The sequence below is a fragment of the Simochromis diagramma genome, unplaced genomic scaffold (genome assembly GCF_900408965.1).
Source record: "Simochromis diagramma unplaced genomic scaffold, fSimDia1.1 OVJJ01000302.1, whole genome shotgun sequence".
NCBI lineage: Eukaryota > Metazoa > Chordata > Actinopteri > Cichliformes > Cichlidae > Simochromis > Simochromis diagramma.
The window spans coordinates 5,869,407-5,884,725 of NW_024386792.1; positions in this window are offsets into that span (position 1 = coordinate 5,869,407).

Sequence of the window (15,319 nt, forward strand, 5' to 3'; positions counted from 1 at the left end):
GCTGCAGTGATACGGACGCTGCACCGGTCCGTCGTGGTGAAGAGGGAGCTGAGTGTAAAAGCGAAGCTCTCAATTTACTGGTCGATCTACATCCCTACCCTCTCCTATGGCCACGAGCTGTGGGTAGTGACCGAAAGAACGAGATCGCGGATACAAGCAGCAGAAATGAGCTTCCTCCGAAGGGTGGCTGGCCTCTCCCTTAGAGATAGGGTGAGAAGTTCGGCCATCCGGGAGGGGCTCAGAGTAGAGCAGCTGCTGCTCCACATCGAAAGGAGCCAGCTGAGGTGGTTCGGGCATCTGACAAGGATGCCTCCTGGGTGAGGTGTTCCAGGCATGCTCCACCGGGAGGAGGCCCCGGGACAGACCCAGGACACGCTGGAGAGATTATGTCTCTCGGCTGGCCTGGGAACACCTTGGTGTTCCCCCGGATAAACTGGAGGAGGTGGCTGGGGAGAGAGAGGTCTGGGCTTCTCTGCTTAGGCTGCTGCCCCCGCGACCCGGGGTGGATGGATGGATGATTTTTGTCCATTTTGTATTATTGCATCACTCTCCCAAAAGTTGTTAGATTTATAACTGCTTTCAAACACTGAAGGCTTTGGTTTAACTTTCTAGGAGATACAATGAAAACATATCACATAACTAACTTTAGTTTTGCTTTAAGTTTTTTTTTGTGGGACAAAGGGAAAACATAATATTTTACCAGGTCAAAGTTAACACCTAAACACATCTGGTCACATCAAATCATTAAAAACACCCAGGACCAATATGGCTAACCATAATCAAAAACACTCTATGATTTGTGGTTATTGGACACACCACTGTAGCTTAGAAAGCATCCAGAGGTTGTACAGAGGGATTCAGCCCTTTGCCTCCGGGATATTGCTGATGCTAGATGGATGAAAGGTTGTGACAATTTGGGAGGCCCACAGCTGGAGAAAAATTCCTGTAGGATTATTTTATTAAGAGAGGTGGGTGTTTAGCGAAATAATAGTCTTTCAGGGGGCTCGTAATTCACACCACTGCACATATGCAGCTACACTCACCAGACACATTAATCCAGACACCACAGATTTGTCTTTCTGTATCGCCTGTGCTGTTTTGACACTACAAGAATGGAAACAGAAAAGCTGAGTTTCCTTTAGCTTTCCCAAAATGCTTTTTGACACTTAGAGGGGAACAGCACTGAACTTTGTTATTATTACTTCTCTCAACATTTAACCTTTTGTTTGACAATTGCAGTCTCGATCTGATTTATTAGGATGTCTGTTTTCCTTTATAGTTTTGACACTTTCATTGCTCCTAAAACAGTTACTTGATAAGATTTCAAAATACTGTGATATTGCTAAAACAAGTATATAACAAATGGCATGAGATTTTTAAAAAAATGAATTGAAAGAAATCTCTTGAACTTAAGTAAGGTTTAAACATAATTGAAATTTTTAAGTGCACAAAATAGCTGCACGGAAACTCAGTTGTTTCACAAGAAGGGCTTTACTTTCCAAGAAAAGTCCTTGCATGTGGAGCTTGTTTATTCTCCACAAGCTCACATGCTTTGAGGTATCGATTGACCATTAGTACCCTTTTGGGCCTGCAGTTGAGTATCTGAGGTGAGGTAGCGTTTACCCACATTTTATTTTATAACAACATAAACAGTGGGTAACACTCATGACTGTGGTCATGAATGACAGACATTTTCACACACTGTCATCTCTAAATGGTGACCACTGTTTTGATTTTACCAAGAATCTTTCAGGAACAGCCTGCACACCAGTGGATGAAGACCTTAAGATTAACTGTTGCCCCATTTACAAAGTTCTTTACCGTCTGGTCACATTTCTGCAGCCTTCAGTGACAACAACATGATTTTGGAACATCCTAATACATCACTCAGGGTCATTAAGCAGGATGCTTAAGCCTTAATCAAGTGTGTGTTCAACTATGTCCGTCTTTCAGTTGCGACAAACAGTCAGCTTCTCAGCAGTGAGTTATCTTTTTGCAGCATTAAGGCCAGAGATTTGGGATCTGACTGATCTGAATCTGAATATCTTCACTTGTCCAAACCAGAAATATTTCAGCTGTGACCAACAAATCTGAGTAACTCATAACTGAACCGGAAAGAGGAGTCACAAATGTTTTTGGTATTGTGGTGAACGTGTTTCAGTGAATGTGGAAGAGTGTCTTTAGTTTGATAAATTCTCACACTTCAAGGATCCTCTGGAATGAATTTGTTCTCATTTACGCTGTCAACAATCAATTAAAGGACCATGGCACGCCACGCCAGACCTCGCTGTTGAGAAATGAAAATGCATTCGCAGATGAACCACAAATTAACTTTGGTTGGTTCATCTGTTGGTTCAGTACAATGCTTAAAACGCTCAGTGCCCAAATACTGTGGCTACTGATCACACCATATTTGTATTTGGCAGCTTTGGCTGTGTGTGGGTGTCCAAAATGGACTTCTGAAAACTAAAACCAAAACTAAATCAATGTGCAAATGATCATATTCAAAAATAAGATTATGATTATTTCCGTGTACTAAATTATTACACAAGAGCCTAAAAAACAGCAGCAGTAATTTTATTTTCATGAGCAAAACCAACGCAGATGCTTTTTATTTTAACCCTGTGTATTGCCAAACTTACAAATTAATTACCTCTTAAATTCTTCTTAACTGGAGTGAATATAGTGTAATTTTAACAATACTTTCTGATGATATTTTAATTTAGGTACGACAGAACAAGGGAGCAACAACTAGCAAACTTAAAGCAAAGGAGAAATTAGTTGTACTTTAAGTGGATTTGTGAGTAAGGTGTTTTAAATTAAATGAGACACATAATATATAATATATATTATGTGTCTCATAATCAGTGCTTTATACATATAATATAAAGCTCTGATAAGTATTGTTAGGAGTCCGAATATTTCATTTTGATCACATATTATCATGGTGTGTGTGTGCTGTGTTAGAGAGTACCCTAATCTGTCTTGCATTGGCATTAGAAAATACTATTATTGATTTTTTTTAAAGTATAACATCCCAAATAGTTAATTAATTATTATTCAGTTAAACATTGTTTTGCAAGTTACGTCTACAATTGTCACGTTTACAGGGGGAGCTAGCCTTGGCCTAAAGGACTAAATAAATACATGAAAAATGTTGATTAAATGACCAATAAAGTTGCTTAGTTATACGCCTGATTTTTTTTAATACTTTGTTTTGTTTTCCCTTGCTAAATTTACTTTTAGCATTTAGTTTTTTAGTGATTTAAATTTTTATATTTCAACAAGTTGTCCAAATTTTCAGTGTATGATTAATAATCTAAAATTAAAGAGAAAAAAATCCTTGTCTATTTTTTTTACATTAAAAGTCTGGGTTTGTCATTATTAGACTCACAGGACTATATTGTAATGTTAGTTATATGTTAATACAGAATAGCACACTACACCTACACCTGAGAGTAATGTGCATTACAATTTCTAAGGAGGCGGATATGACTCTCTAAAATACAAAAAAAGCCAATAATACTGTTTAAATGCAATGTAAAAAAAAGGGCAATTTTTCCTTCTCTCTACAACATGTGAAGATACGTTACACAAATACATAAGTGGAATCTAATTTATTTTAAAAACTCTAAAAGTAATCATTAACTAATAAAATGCCTAAAATACACCATCAAAACAATTACATGGTAAATGGTGGGAAATTGCAATGTAAGCCACAAGCATTATAATAAACTGCTACTGCTCTTCTAGTAAAGAACTACCAGTGTGAGCAACTGACTTGTACCTTACTAAAACCTGTAATATATTTGAACTTGTAATGGTATTAAATCAACACAAGAGCAAATAAACAAAGATAATCTGGCTGAGCACTAAAACATTCAGTGAGATTTAGTAATTGAAACAAATAACAAACTAATAAAAGCAAGCGTGGTATGAATGACGGAGCGGATTGAGTGATCACAAATAAAGACCTCAGAGGTAATTGCAGTGGTGGAAGTCTATGCTCGGACTGTGCAAAGAAATCCACTTCCATATCTTTTCTTTGCATCAGCATCACAGTTTTTGGGACAAGACAGCATTGTGTGGCAGTCACTCAGTCTATTCGTACTCTGTAACAATGACAGCAAATGACCACAGAAAAGTGATGTCACCACAGCTGTCTGGTTCAAACAACAAAAAAGCACCTTTTAGAATGGGCAGGTCTGAAGTCAGATTAAACCCAAGAGGGAAGTCAGATTTTCAAGAGCCCCAAATAAAACACACTGATTGTGTTGCAGTGCTGGGTACATTTCTATAAAGACGTAACCGATAACATGAGTCAAGGTTCAAATGATCTGAAACCTGCTACCTAACTCCTCCCTGCTAACTACCTAACAAACTCTTATTAAGCAAAACATAACAGAGATCTTGCAGAATATAACATATAAGACCTACATGTTTAAAACAGGTAATTAGCAAAAAAACAAAAACAAAACAAAAACAAAGAAAAAACAAAACTCAAACTTGTATTCAATAACATGTATATTTTTTGGAGATCATAGGCAGCATCATGGGCAGCATTCAGTGTTGTATTCATGCTGTTGGCCTACCAAATCCCCAAGTGTAAACAGCTCTCTTCCTTGTTTAGTTCTGTTTAGTTGTCTGATTTTTGGCAAATAAGAAAACAACACTAGCTATAGCAGTGGCTCAGTAATAGTAAAGGCTCAAATTAAACATGCCTATTCTTTTAAAACAAGAAAAATAGTTCATCTTCTAGAAGTTACAAGGCAGACGGTCTGAAAAGATACTGCAGAGAATCCACAGGCTTCTCAGCAGCCTTGACACTCTGGCAGCGAGCTGATGGAGATGGATGGTATAAAAGCGAATGAGCAATAGATTATCATCATTATCATACAGTCTATGATAATGGCTTGTGGTCAAATATGAAAGCATTTGGTAGTGGACTGTTGAGAGGTATGGTTTCAGAGAGGTAAGCACCTTGCTGAAAACCTTTTCATTTCTCAATGTGCACATCCTCATTTCTTGTTCTCCTCTTAGTCCATTCAACCTGAAATACAAGCAAAGGAGGCACTAGGAGAGAAGAGCTGAGTCATCAGATGTAGAATGAAATAACTCCAGAGGAGGGAAGTAACAAAGTACTGTATTTACGCAAAATTTTTGTATATACATTTTAATTTTCACTCCTCACGTTTGGAAAACAGTCTCATTGCTTCAGATTTAACACATCTGGGGGATTTTTCCCTCAGTAATCTAAAGTGAGTATTTGCTGCAGGTGTCGGTAAGTTGCGGTCGAGATATGGTTAGCATTTAGCTAGTGCTACAGAAGATAAGTGAACATAAAGGAAATAACATTTTTAAACTGTCTGGTAGTTTCAAATGCAACATTTACAAGAACTCAAAAAATATCAAACAAACCCACAAACTGTTACTGTGCAGTTTGTCTCACAGTGCGTCTGCTAGCTAAAGTTATAGCTGCTGTATTTTACAGGGAGAGAAAAGAGTGTGAGACAACTCCAAATGTAAGATGAAGAAGAGGTCATTTATAAAGGTAAGGACTAATTAGTGACATTTGATCTGGAAATTTATAGGTTTACATGTAGTGTCATTTATTTTAGTGTTTTTTGAGCAGCTATTAGATCTCTGGGTCTATGGATGAAGTTATATATATGTATATATATATATATATATTTGACCTTTTTTGTTATTGTTAGGGACTTGGAACGTCAGAACCTTATTCCAGAGTGGACGGTTAGCACAAGTGCTGCGCGAGTTTGAGCGATACACGTTGGACATCTTGGGCCTGAGCGAGGTAAGATGGACTGGAAGTGGGCGAACTGTCAGCGACAAGAAGAGCATACTTTATGCGGGACATGTCACCGATCACGTTAAAGGTGTGGGATTAGTCCTATCGGAACGAGCGGTAGCCGCTCTGGTCAGTTGGCGACCAATCTCTGAACGACTCATCGTGGCAAGATTTATCTCTGCCCATGCAAAAACCACTGTGATTCAAGTTTATGCTCCGACCGAGGACGCTGATGATATGGACAAGGACGCCTTCTACGACGAGCTTCAAACGGTTCTGGACGAGGTGCACCGGCATGACCTCGTCATACTCATGGGCGACTTCAATGCACAGATTGGACCTGATCGAAATGGCTTTGAGCAGGTGATTGGCCCGCATGGATCGGCCGCGAATACAAATGACAATTGCCTGCGATTGACTAGTTTCTGTGTGGCAAACAATCTCTGCGTTGGGAACTCATACTTTTGTCACAAGCAAATTCACAAGAAGACGTGGAGAAGCCCGGATGGTCAAACAGCAAATGAGATCGACTACATTTGCATATCGAGGTGATGGAGGTCAGCTACTGCTGACGTAGTCACTCGACGTGGCGCGGATGTTGGGTCTGACCACTATCTTGTTATGGCAAAGATCCAGTTGCGGCTCAAACGAACAAGACAAGATGCTCGCCGCGTACGCCCTTTCGATGTTGCCAAGCTCAAGGATATAACGTTGAGATCCGAAATCGCTTTGCCATCTTGGAAGAAGTCGAAGATCTGGAGGCATACTGGGAGTGTCTTCGAATTGCTGTGGCGCCAGCGCTGAGAAGGCCATCGGGCGAAGAAGAGGTACCTTCAAGGAACGTTAGATCCAAGATCAAACATGGCAGCTAATCGATGAACGACGAAGAGCAAAAATCACCTGGGATCAGATGATATCAAATGAACAACAGCAAGCCGCAGAGGAGCGGTACCGACACCTTGATCGGCAGGTGAAGCGAAGCTGTCGAAGGGATAAACGCGAATGGGTCAAGCGGAAAGCAGAGGAGGCACAGGAAGCTGCTGATCAGAATGATACGAGAATGCTATTCCGGATCGTGCGTGACCTCACTGGCACCTTTTCGGGTCAAGGAGTGCCAATTAAAAGCAGAGATGGCAGACCTCTCGTCACGCAGGAAGACCAAGATAAGCGCTGGGTAGAACACTTCAAAGACCTCCTGAATCAACCCGCCCCAGACACGCCCTTGTTGGACAATGACTTAGCCGAAAATGATGAACTCGTTGTGGACACTAGCCCCTTCACTATGGAAGAGACAAAGGCGGCAATTAAGTCTCTCAAGAGTGGAAAGGCAGCCGGCGCCGACGAAATCACCGCGGAACTCCTGAAGTACGCCGACCCCGTTCTGGTCAGAACTTTGACAACTCTGGTCAACAAATGCTGTGAAAGAGGCAAAGTACCCGGCGACTGGACGAGAGGACTTTAAAAAGGCTTTTGATAGCCTTAATCGAGACACGCTCTGGAAAATCATCAAGTCTTACGGCGTACCCGACTGCTTCGTTACCGCGTTCCAAGCGTTGTACCGCAACTCTAGTTGCTGCGTCCGAACAGACAACGGCATCACGGAATATTTTAACATTGATACTGGTGTGCGACAAGGCTGCGTCCTATCGCCATTCCTCTTCAACATCTCCATTGACTATGTCATGCGCCGAGCAATTGGACCGAACACGATGGGCATCGCCGGACATGATCCCCTGCAGCAGTTCACAGATTTGGACTTTGCGGACGATATAGCCTTACTTGCACCAACACTCTGGGCTTTTCAGAAAACAACCTCATCTTTGGAAAGCGAAGCAGCACCGATAGGACTCAGGATCAGCGGTGAGAAGTTGAAGATTATGCGAGTTGGTTACGCTACACCATCAAACACAGTGGTTACTGTGAAGCAGCAGCAGCAGCTAGAAGAGGTGGACAGGTTCATGTACCTGGGTTGCACTTTTAGCAGTGACGGGGACGTGGAGCATGACGTTAAGTGCAGAATTGGGAAAGCATGGGCAGCCTTTCAACGATTACGACCTATATGGATGACCACCGTACTGCCTTTATCAACCAAGTTGCGGCTCCTGAAGACCATCGTTATACCGACGGCACTGTATGCAGCGGAGACTTGGAAATCAACTGCAAAGATCAACCGCCATCTTGACGTCTTCCAACAACGTTGTCTTCGACGGCTGCTCAAGATCACATATCGGGATCGCGTTACCAATGAAGAAGTATATCGCCGTGCGGGAGTAGAGCCGCTTCATGTCCAAGTCACCAAGCGTCGGTTCAGATTTGCCGGTCACATCCTTCGGCTACCGGACCTGAGACCTGCCCGTGTCGCGGTTCTGTGGAACCCGAAGAATGGAAAGAGACGGCGAGGAAGACCTAAAATAACATGGAGGAGAACTTTCCTTGAAGATTTACGTTCAGTCGAACTGTCATGGGATGAAGCAACAACTGCCGCGATAGACAGAGTTCGATGGCGTTAGCTTGTCGCCCGATGCGCCGATCGGCGCGGGAGGATCTAAGTCTAAGTCTAAGTTTGTTATTTAATGGTTGCATGAAAATACTGGGCAGTTTAATGCAATCTACAGTGTTTAGTTTGCATTACTGTTGTGAAGTTTGCAGTAATGCACTATGTTCGACTGGTGCTGAGCAGCTGTGGTGTTCATGGTCATTTTTAGGTTACACAAGGTGTAGCAGAGATCAAACTAAATTTAAGGTGATGATGTTGATTCGATTCACTCACTGAATTAAACCATTATATTGCTTAGAGGTTGGAAATTAGCTGTACAGCTGACATGGCTTCTGCTTATATGTAGCTGAATTCAGTTGGCAAAGATCTCAAAAACAGCAGCACAACTCAGCAGATCACAGCTGGTACACAGAAAATTGCTGGATCTCACAACAGAAATGACTGTCCCTTATTTAAAGTGATTCTTTTCCCCGCACTGGACTACCACAACCAGTCTTTGTGTTCACTCACCCCCTCCCACATCAACCTTTGCATTCTCACTCAGTAAGTAGTAACTTCCATCCATCCATTCACTTCCGGTTATCCTTTTCAGGGTTGTGAGGGGCGCTGGAGCCTATCCCAGCTGTCATAGGGCGAGAGGCAGGGTAGACCCTGGACAGGTCGCCAGTCTGTCGCAGGGCTAACACATTGAGACACAGACAACCATTCGCTCTCACATTGACTCCCACATTTACACCTATGGGCAATTTAGATTAATCAATTAACCTATCCCCACTAACTGCATGTCTTTGGACTGTGGGAGGAAGCCAGAGGACCCCGGGGAGAACCCAAGCAAACACGGAGAGAACATGCAAACTAGTAGTAACTTTTATTATTATTTTTTTATTTCATTGCTGTCTTATGACAACTGACGAATACAACCACAACAAGAAATATATCAAAAATACAAACATTAACACACAGAATAGTTAAAACTAAAAGTGCAACTACATGCAAGAAATACACAAGTCATATCATAGCTTCTCCAGGAAGCTTCCTCTCATCTTTGCTCCAGATGCATTTTCGGAATTGAGACATCATTTAAGCCTGTGTGCTAAGATCAGTTTCTTGTTTACAGGAAGAAAAAGGACAAAGAGGATGGGGAGATAGGCATGGGCAGAGAGGCTGACTGGGTAAAATTAAAATTTGTTCCTTTTCATTTGTCAATAAAAAGACATTCAAGCATTAACAGACTTATTTGTCTCGGGGCTTTTTGAATCCTGGTTTTAACACTTAGAGTTGAGGCTAAAATATTCCCAGCCAAGTTTTAAAATCAGTTTTATTGTTTTATTTTCTAAAGTAAGTGACAATTTGATGACACGACTTCTCAATATCTATGAATTCCTGTATTAGTTGCAAGTATTCTGTTATTTATACCTAAACATATATACACATACATAAATGGCAGAAAGAGAAGTATGTAATTTCTTAAATATCAAAGATTTACCAGCTGAAAATCACATGTCTGCTGCAAACCCTTTGCAGCATAGTGTAATAAACTTGCTGAAACAGCTACCTAGAAAACCTGAAAACGCTGTTACTGGACATATACAGACAGGTCTGTGAGTTACAGACCACAAATTGTAAATGCAGCTGTAATTACTGCAGACATATTTAAAGCAGCACTTTAGGGTAAACTGCTGATAGCACGCGTGAGCCAGACATAGCATGTATACTACCAAGCTCACATGCATGTGGCTGAGGCTGGCTTCAATTAAAACACTATTACTGTCAGAACTAATCAACACTCCTCGCGGGGACCTCAGCAACAATAATTAAACTTTCATTTATCTCTGCTGTCCATGGACTGCTGAGGTCTAAGTATGCTATTAAAATCCCACAGATGGTATTATCTAATTTTCTGGTTTACCATATTGATTCAATGAAATATTTGCAAAATCACAGTTTATCATGAGAACATGGTATTTATAGCTTATATTGGTCAAGCACATCATAAATCTCATTGTGAGAGTTGGCCACAAGCTGCCAGACTCTGGCCCCAGTACACACTGCTCTGCTGAATGCGTACCTGAAGTCTGTTATTCGTGGTTCATGCTCGTCTGAACCGCAGGCTGAAATTTTCTTTTCAAATTTGTCAACCTCAGCATAGACAACTATATTTAAATTCTCTCCCATTCCATGTATTATCATGGTAACTGTGGCACTAAAGCCAGCAGAACAAAAGCCTGGTATGTATGCATGCCATTGTCTTGTTGTAGTACCTGTACTCTAATGTCTTTGCTCATTTGCACATGAGAAATGATCATAGAATGCCAAAGCTGCCTTTCTATCATATCAGCTGTCTATGCTGAAACTTCAGGAGGGCATCTTTAAAGACGACTTCAAATAGCAGTGACAGTGCGCCTCTGTGTGTTGCCACATCACACAGCCTGAGGCAAAGAAAGCATCGTTTGATTTAGAGGCAGGAATGGCCTTTTAGGTCCCTGATTAGTGGAGCCCTGCGTGCTTTCATGTGGTCAGCATTCTGCAAGGGAAGGGTCAGTGTTATCGATTAAATAATCTCAGTCGTTTAAAAGCAGAAACAGGGTGCATTCATGTGCTGAAAGCTAGACTCTTCGGAAATGGCCTAATCCATCTTCCTGAGAAATGAGAGGATAGGAACAATTATCTGCCAAGCAGCATGTTCTCTTTTTAACAGAGCTGTGCACACTGCTTACTGCAGCCTCCAGTTCATCTTCCTGGAATGTGCAGTTGAAGGAAGTTATGAAAGCAGTGTTGGACTTTTGATTAAAGTGATATTGCTAATGATCCAGATGAGAGCCTCGGGTCGGAACAATTAATCATTACATGTCAGAGGAAGTTATGCTGTGGCTTTAGTTTCCCAATAGTCACAAGAATGAACATCTAGAGCTTTCTTGCACTTCTGTATGCTGGTTAAAGTTTTTAAAATTGCTTTCAGTCATTGGGTAATGACATGCACATATGGCAGAGATCAGAATTTGTACTACCCTAATGACAAAATAATTACCTTTCATTGTACCGCTGATGTAATTTAACAGTTTGAGTAGTTTTGGTGTCACTGAGGTTATGTTTGTAAGGGAAACATTTATAGATTATTGGTTAATGTATTGTTTCTTTATATTAGGTCTACAAAATAGCTTTTTTTTTTTAGCGTTTAATGATTTGGCTTCCCAATGCCCGGTCACAGTAAAATGGCAAAAACTGAGACAGAGATGGGCAGATGTTGCTGTTGCTTCAACTTGTAATCCAGGTCCTGCCAGAAAAAGTAAGAAATACTGAACATATTATTGCGATTAAGAAATCAAAGCCACTACATAAACCCCTGAAAGTATGGCAAATCTATACATAAGCCAGGGAAATAAGATGGGGAATTTTGTTTGTTTTGTTGACCCCAAATTCAGACAATACTTAGTTTTTGGTAGCTGCACTTCTGAGATCAGAACTAGAAATGTTTTGTCATGAAATTTGCTCCCTCGCTGAAGCAGAGGTAATAAAGTAAAGCAGAGAAAATGATGTTGGGAACAGGAGCTCTTAAACTTTTTCAGGCCAAAAACTCTTGAGAGGGGAGAAAAGTTCCCCGTCTAACTTTAACATGTAGCACATCATAACCACAGAGTGTTCTGTAAAAACTGGCCTCTTGCTTTTTTACAGGTCGCCAAAGCACCTAATAAGATTCCATCTCTGCTTTTTTGGAAACTGTTGGATTCGTAACTACTGTTTTTTTTTCTCTAGCTGCTGTATTCTTTAAAAGTTGTTGTATTTATAAGCCTGCGCCTGAAAACAATATGACATCACTTTGACACTATAGTGTCTAATTGCTGCTTTTAATAGAGACAAACTCAGTCTACCTGTCGCCCTGTTTTTAATTTGACATAAAATAAAGGTTCTCTGTTCCTCTTTTGAAACATCTGAATGAGTGAGGTGACAGATCAGTAAGACTTAATGAAATATGTGAATGCTGTACAGGTCTGTTGTGGTCAAGAAAGAGCTGAGCACGAAAGTGAAACTGTCATTTTATCTGTCAGTTTACTGACCACAAGAATAAGACCAGGGTGTCTGGGCTCAGCCTTAGGCCTTGATTATATTTGCCACCTGCATGAGGCCACTAGGGTCTGTTCGGGTCCGAGTGAAGTAAATTTCACCATTAGAGGTTGAGCACAAGGGCTGTGTGGACATCCATGTGCCTGCCTGTTCTTTGTGACCTCAGGGGGGTTGTCCTAGGAGACTTTATATTTGACCAATATGGTACAGCACTGGTAGCATGCTGGCTGTCCATAGGCAGCTAGAGAGTGCTCCTCTATCTACCTGCACAGAGCGTCTGTTGCCAAATGGGGCCAGTGTCAAAAATATGTGGTACAACTGGTCATTTGGCTACTCTTGCTGTTGTTGGGCTGTCAGTCAGCTGTGAGATGCTGTTCCATTTATAACATAAAAAGAGCGAAGTGAAAGCGAGTGTTAAGAATGATGAAAATTGTGACCATTGTTTTACACTTTTCCCATTCCCCCTGAACTCTACTGTCACTCCCTGTTCTGGTCCAGTTGTCATTGAATAAGCATTGACCGACACACAGTGCCATCCACATTAAGCAAAATGCAGTTTGGATTTTAGAGGACTGACTGGAACACTGTCTGTGTCCTGTCCTGTCTGTAGCCTCTCCGTAAGCAAATAGCAAATAACACAAACAGACATAACTGCAGCATCGCAGCAACAACTGCGTATGGATCCCAGGCGGTGGACTTCAAGTGGACTTAAAAAAAATATAACAGGCATGAGTACTCGGCTGTGGTGTCTCCAGGTCTCTATATCCGTGTCAGGAACGGAGTATAATCAAGGCTTTAGCCATATGCCTTGATTATACTCTGCTGCGGTCTGCCACCTGTGGAGCATGCATAGTTGGTACATTATAATGTAAATTCTCTGCAGGCAGTTCTGCACAGTCACAATTCGTCTCTTGAGCTGTCTCAGACCTACTGGGAGGTAACTCCAGCGCAGACACAATACTCACTGAAGAGATCACGTCCACGGCTGCCTCGGGAACGCTTTGGTGTTCCTCTGGAAGGTCTTGGTGTCTCTGCCTGCACAGACCTATCCCTTCAACCTGGACCTTAGTTTTAAATTAACATTTTAACCTTAATCCTAAAGAAAGGTAAAAGAAAACCTACGAGCAGGCTACAAAATGGCAGTGACGCCTCACTGCTGGCCTATAGAGCGACTGTAGGTTGGATATGGAAAATAAATATGGGATTTTGTTGACTTCTGCTTCAGAAAAATGAATCTTCAAGCCATCCTTATTGGTAAGGATTGATGACAATTGTGGAGAGTGAAGCATGAACATTTTGAAGTAGTGCATTCAAGAGAAGATTTAAGAATAATTGCAATAGGGACTGATCAGTCTTTATGTGTTCGGTGTAGTAATGGAAAGAATAGAGCGTACGAAGAGCTGATGAACTGCGAGACGTATCTCTGCAATACATCTCTGTTTGTCTCTGAATGCACTTAAGTTTGAAAACTCTTTGATCCCAAAGTCTTAATTTCTGGATAACTCCAGCATCAGTCACGGGGCTCATCTTTTATTAAAAGCAGAATGTTTTTTTACTTGGAAAGAGTTGAAACAGTAGTGAAAAAAACTGTCTGGATCATTTCTGCAAGCGATAGATGTAAACTAGGAATTTTGTTGTAAAAACACAACTTAAGCAATAGAATATGCGGAGCAAAATGGTGTTTGGTAACAGCTCTTTATGAGAAGAGATGTCGAGATAATCCATCATTAATTTCGTCCTGAAGGAAGCTGGTGATAAAAAATGAGAACAGTCACCTTCAATGAAATCAAAGCCAATGTGTTTTTTTTTTTTTTTTCGTGTGACGTCCAAACATTTAATTTGCTGGATCCAGACTTGCTTCCTTTTGGCCGGCTGTTCTAATGTTGAGCCATCTGCCGCATGACCCACGTCATCAGGCCAGCTCACATCTGCTGGATGTGTAAAAAAAAGTGGAGAGACAGTCTCTTGGATAAATTGTTCATCTATTGTGGGGTGTAGTCCATATGCATGTTCTGTATAAGCCACATCAAAGTCAGCGGCAGTCTTTCACTCAGCTCCACCTCACTGACAAAGCATGACAGATATGCTGCTGGTTCTCCACCACGGGAAACCCTGCACTACGGACAGAACATAAACACCCAAATTTCTGAGTGACCCCGAATCAAAGGCAGACTTACACTACACTGACTGATGTGTTGTAATGAAGCATAGTTGTGGGTGGTAAGCCTGGGAAGGTGAAACCATTCATGGATTGTGTGATCTATTAACAAGAAGCAGACACAGTGAGGCACAGTGAAACTGGTTTACACTGTCTTCAATTACACAAAAGTTTAAACCCACAACGGCTTTGATGGTAATCCAAAAATGTTAATCCAAATTGTTCTTCACACAAGACGTAAAATGTTGTAACTACAGATTACCGTACTGCTCGGATGTAGTTGTGCCAATTTATTTGATTTTGAACCTGTGTCATTTCAGTATAATGCACTCTTCATCGCATCTGGCACAACTCCAGTGCATATCAAGAGAAACATGGCAAATAGTTAAAAAAACAACAACAACAACACAAAAAAAAAAAAACACTGATTGCCTCATTTTAGGTTTTAACTTGGTGGTTACATTGACTTTAATGATGGTGAAGAAAAACTAAGACAAGGGAAAAACTGAGTTGATTTAAAAGATGTGAAACATCAGTTTTCTCCATCTAAACATTTGTGTCACAGGTAAAGTGACGTAGCAACAAAACTAATAAGCATAAAACCAAAAAATGGCCACGCAAGAGACGTTAGGTTTGGGAGTTTGGGTTAATTAAAAACAGTTTAGCTCTGATTATGCTTGCAATTGCCAGTAATTGCTACAACACATACTTCAGGAAGTAAGAAAACCTATGTTGTGTCCTTGCTGATTTCACCAAGACAATCCTAAACCATATACTGCACAGATTTTTGCAGAAT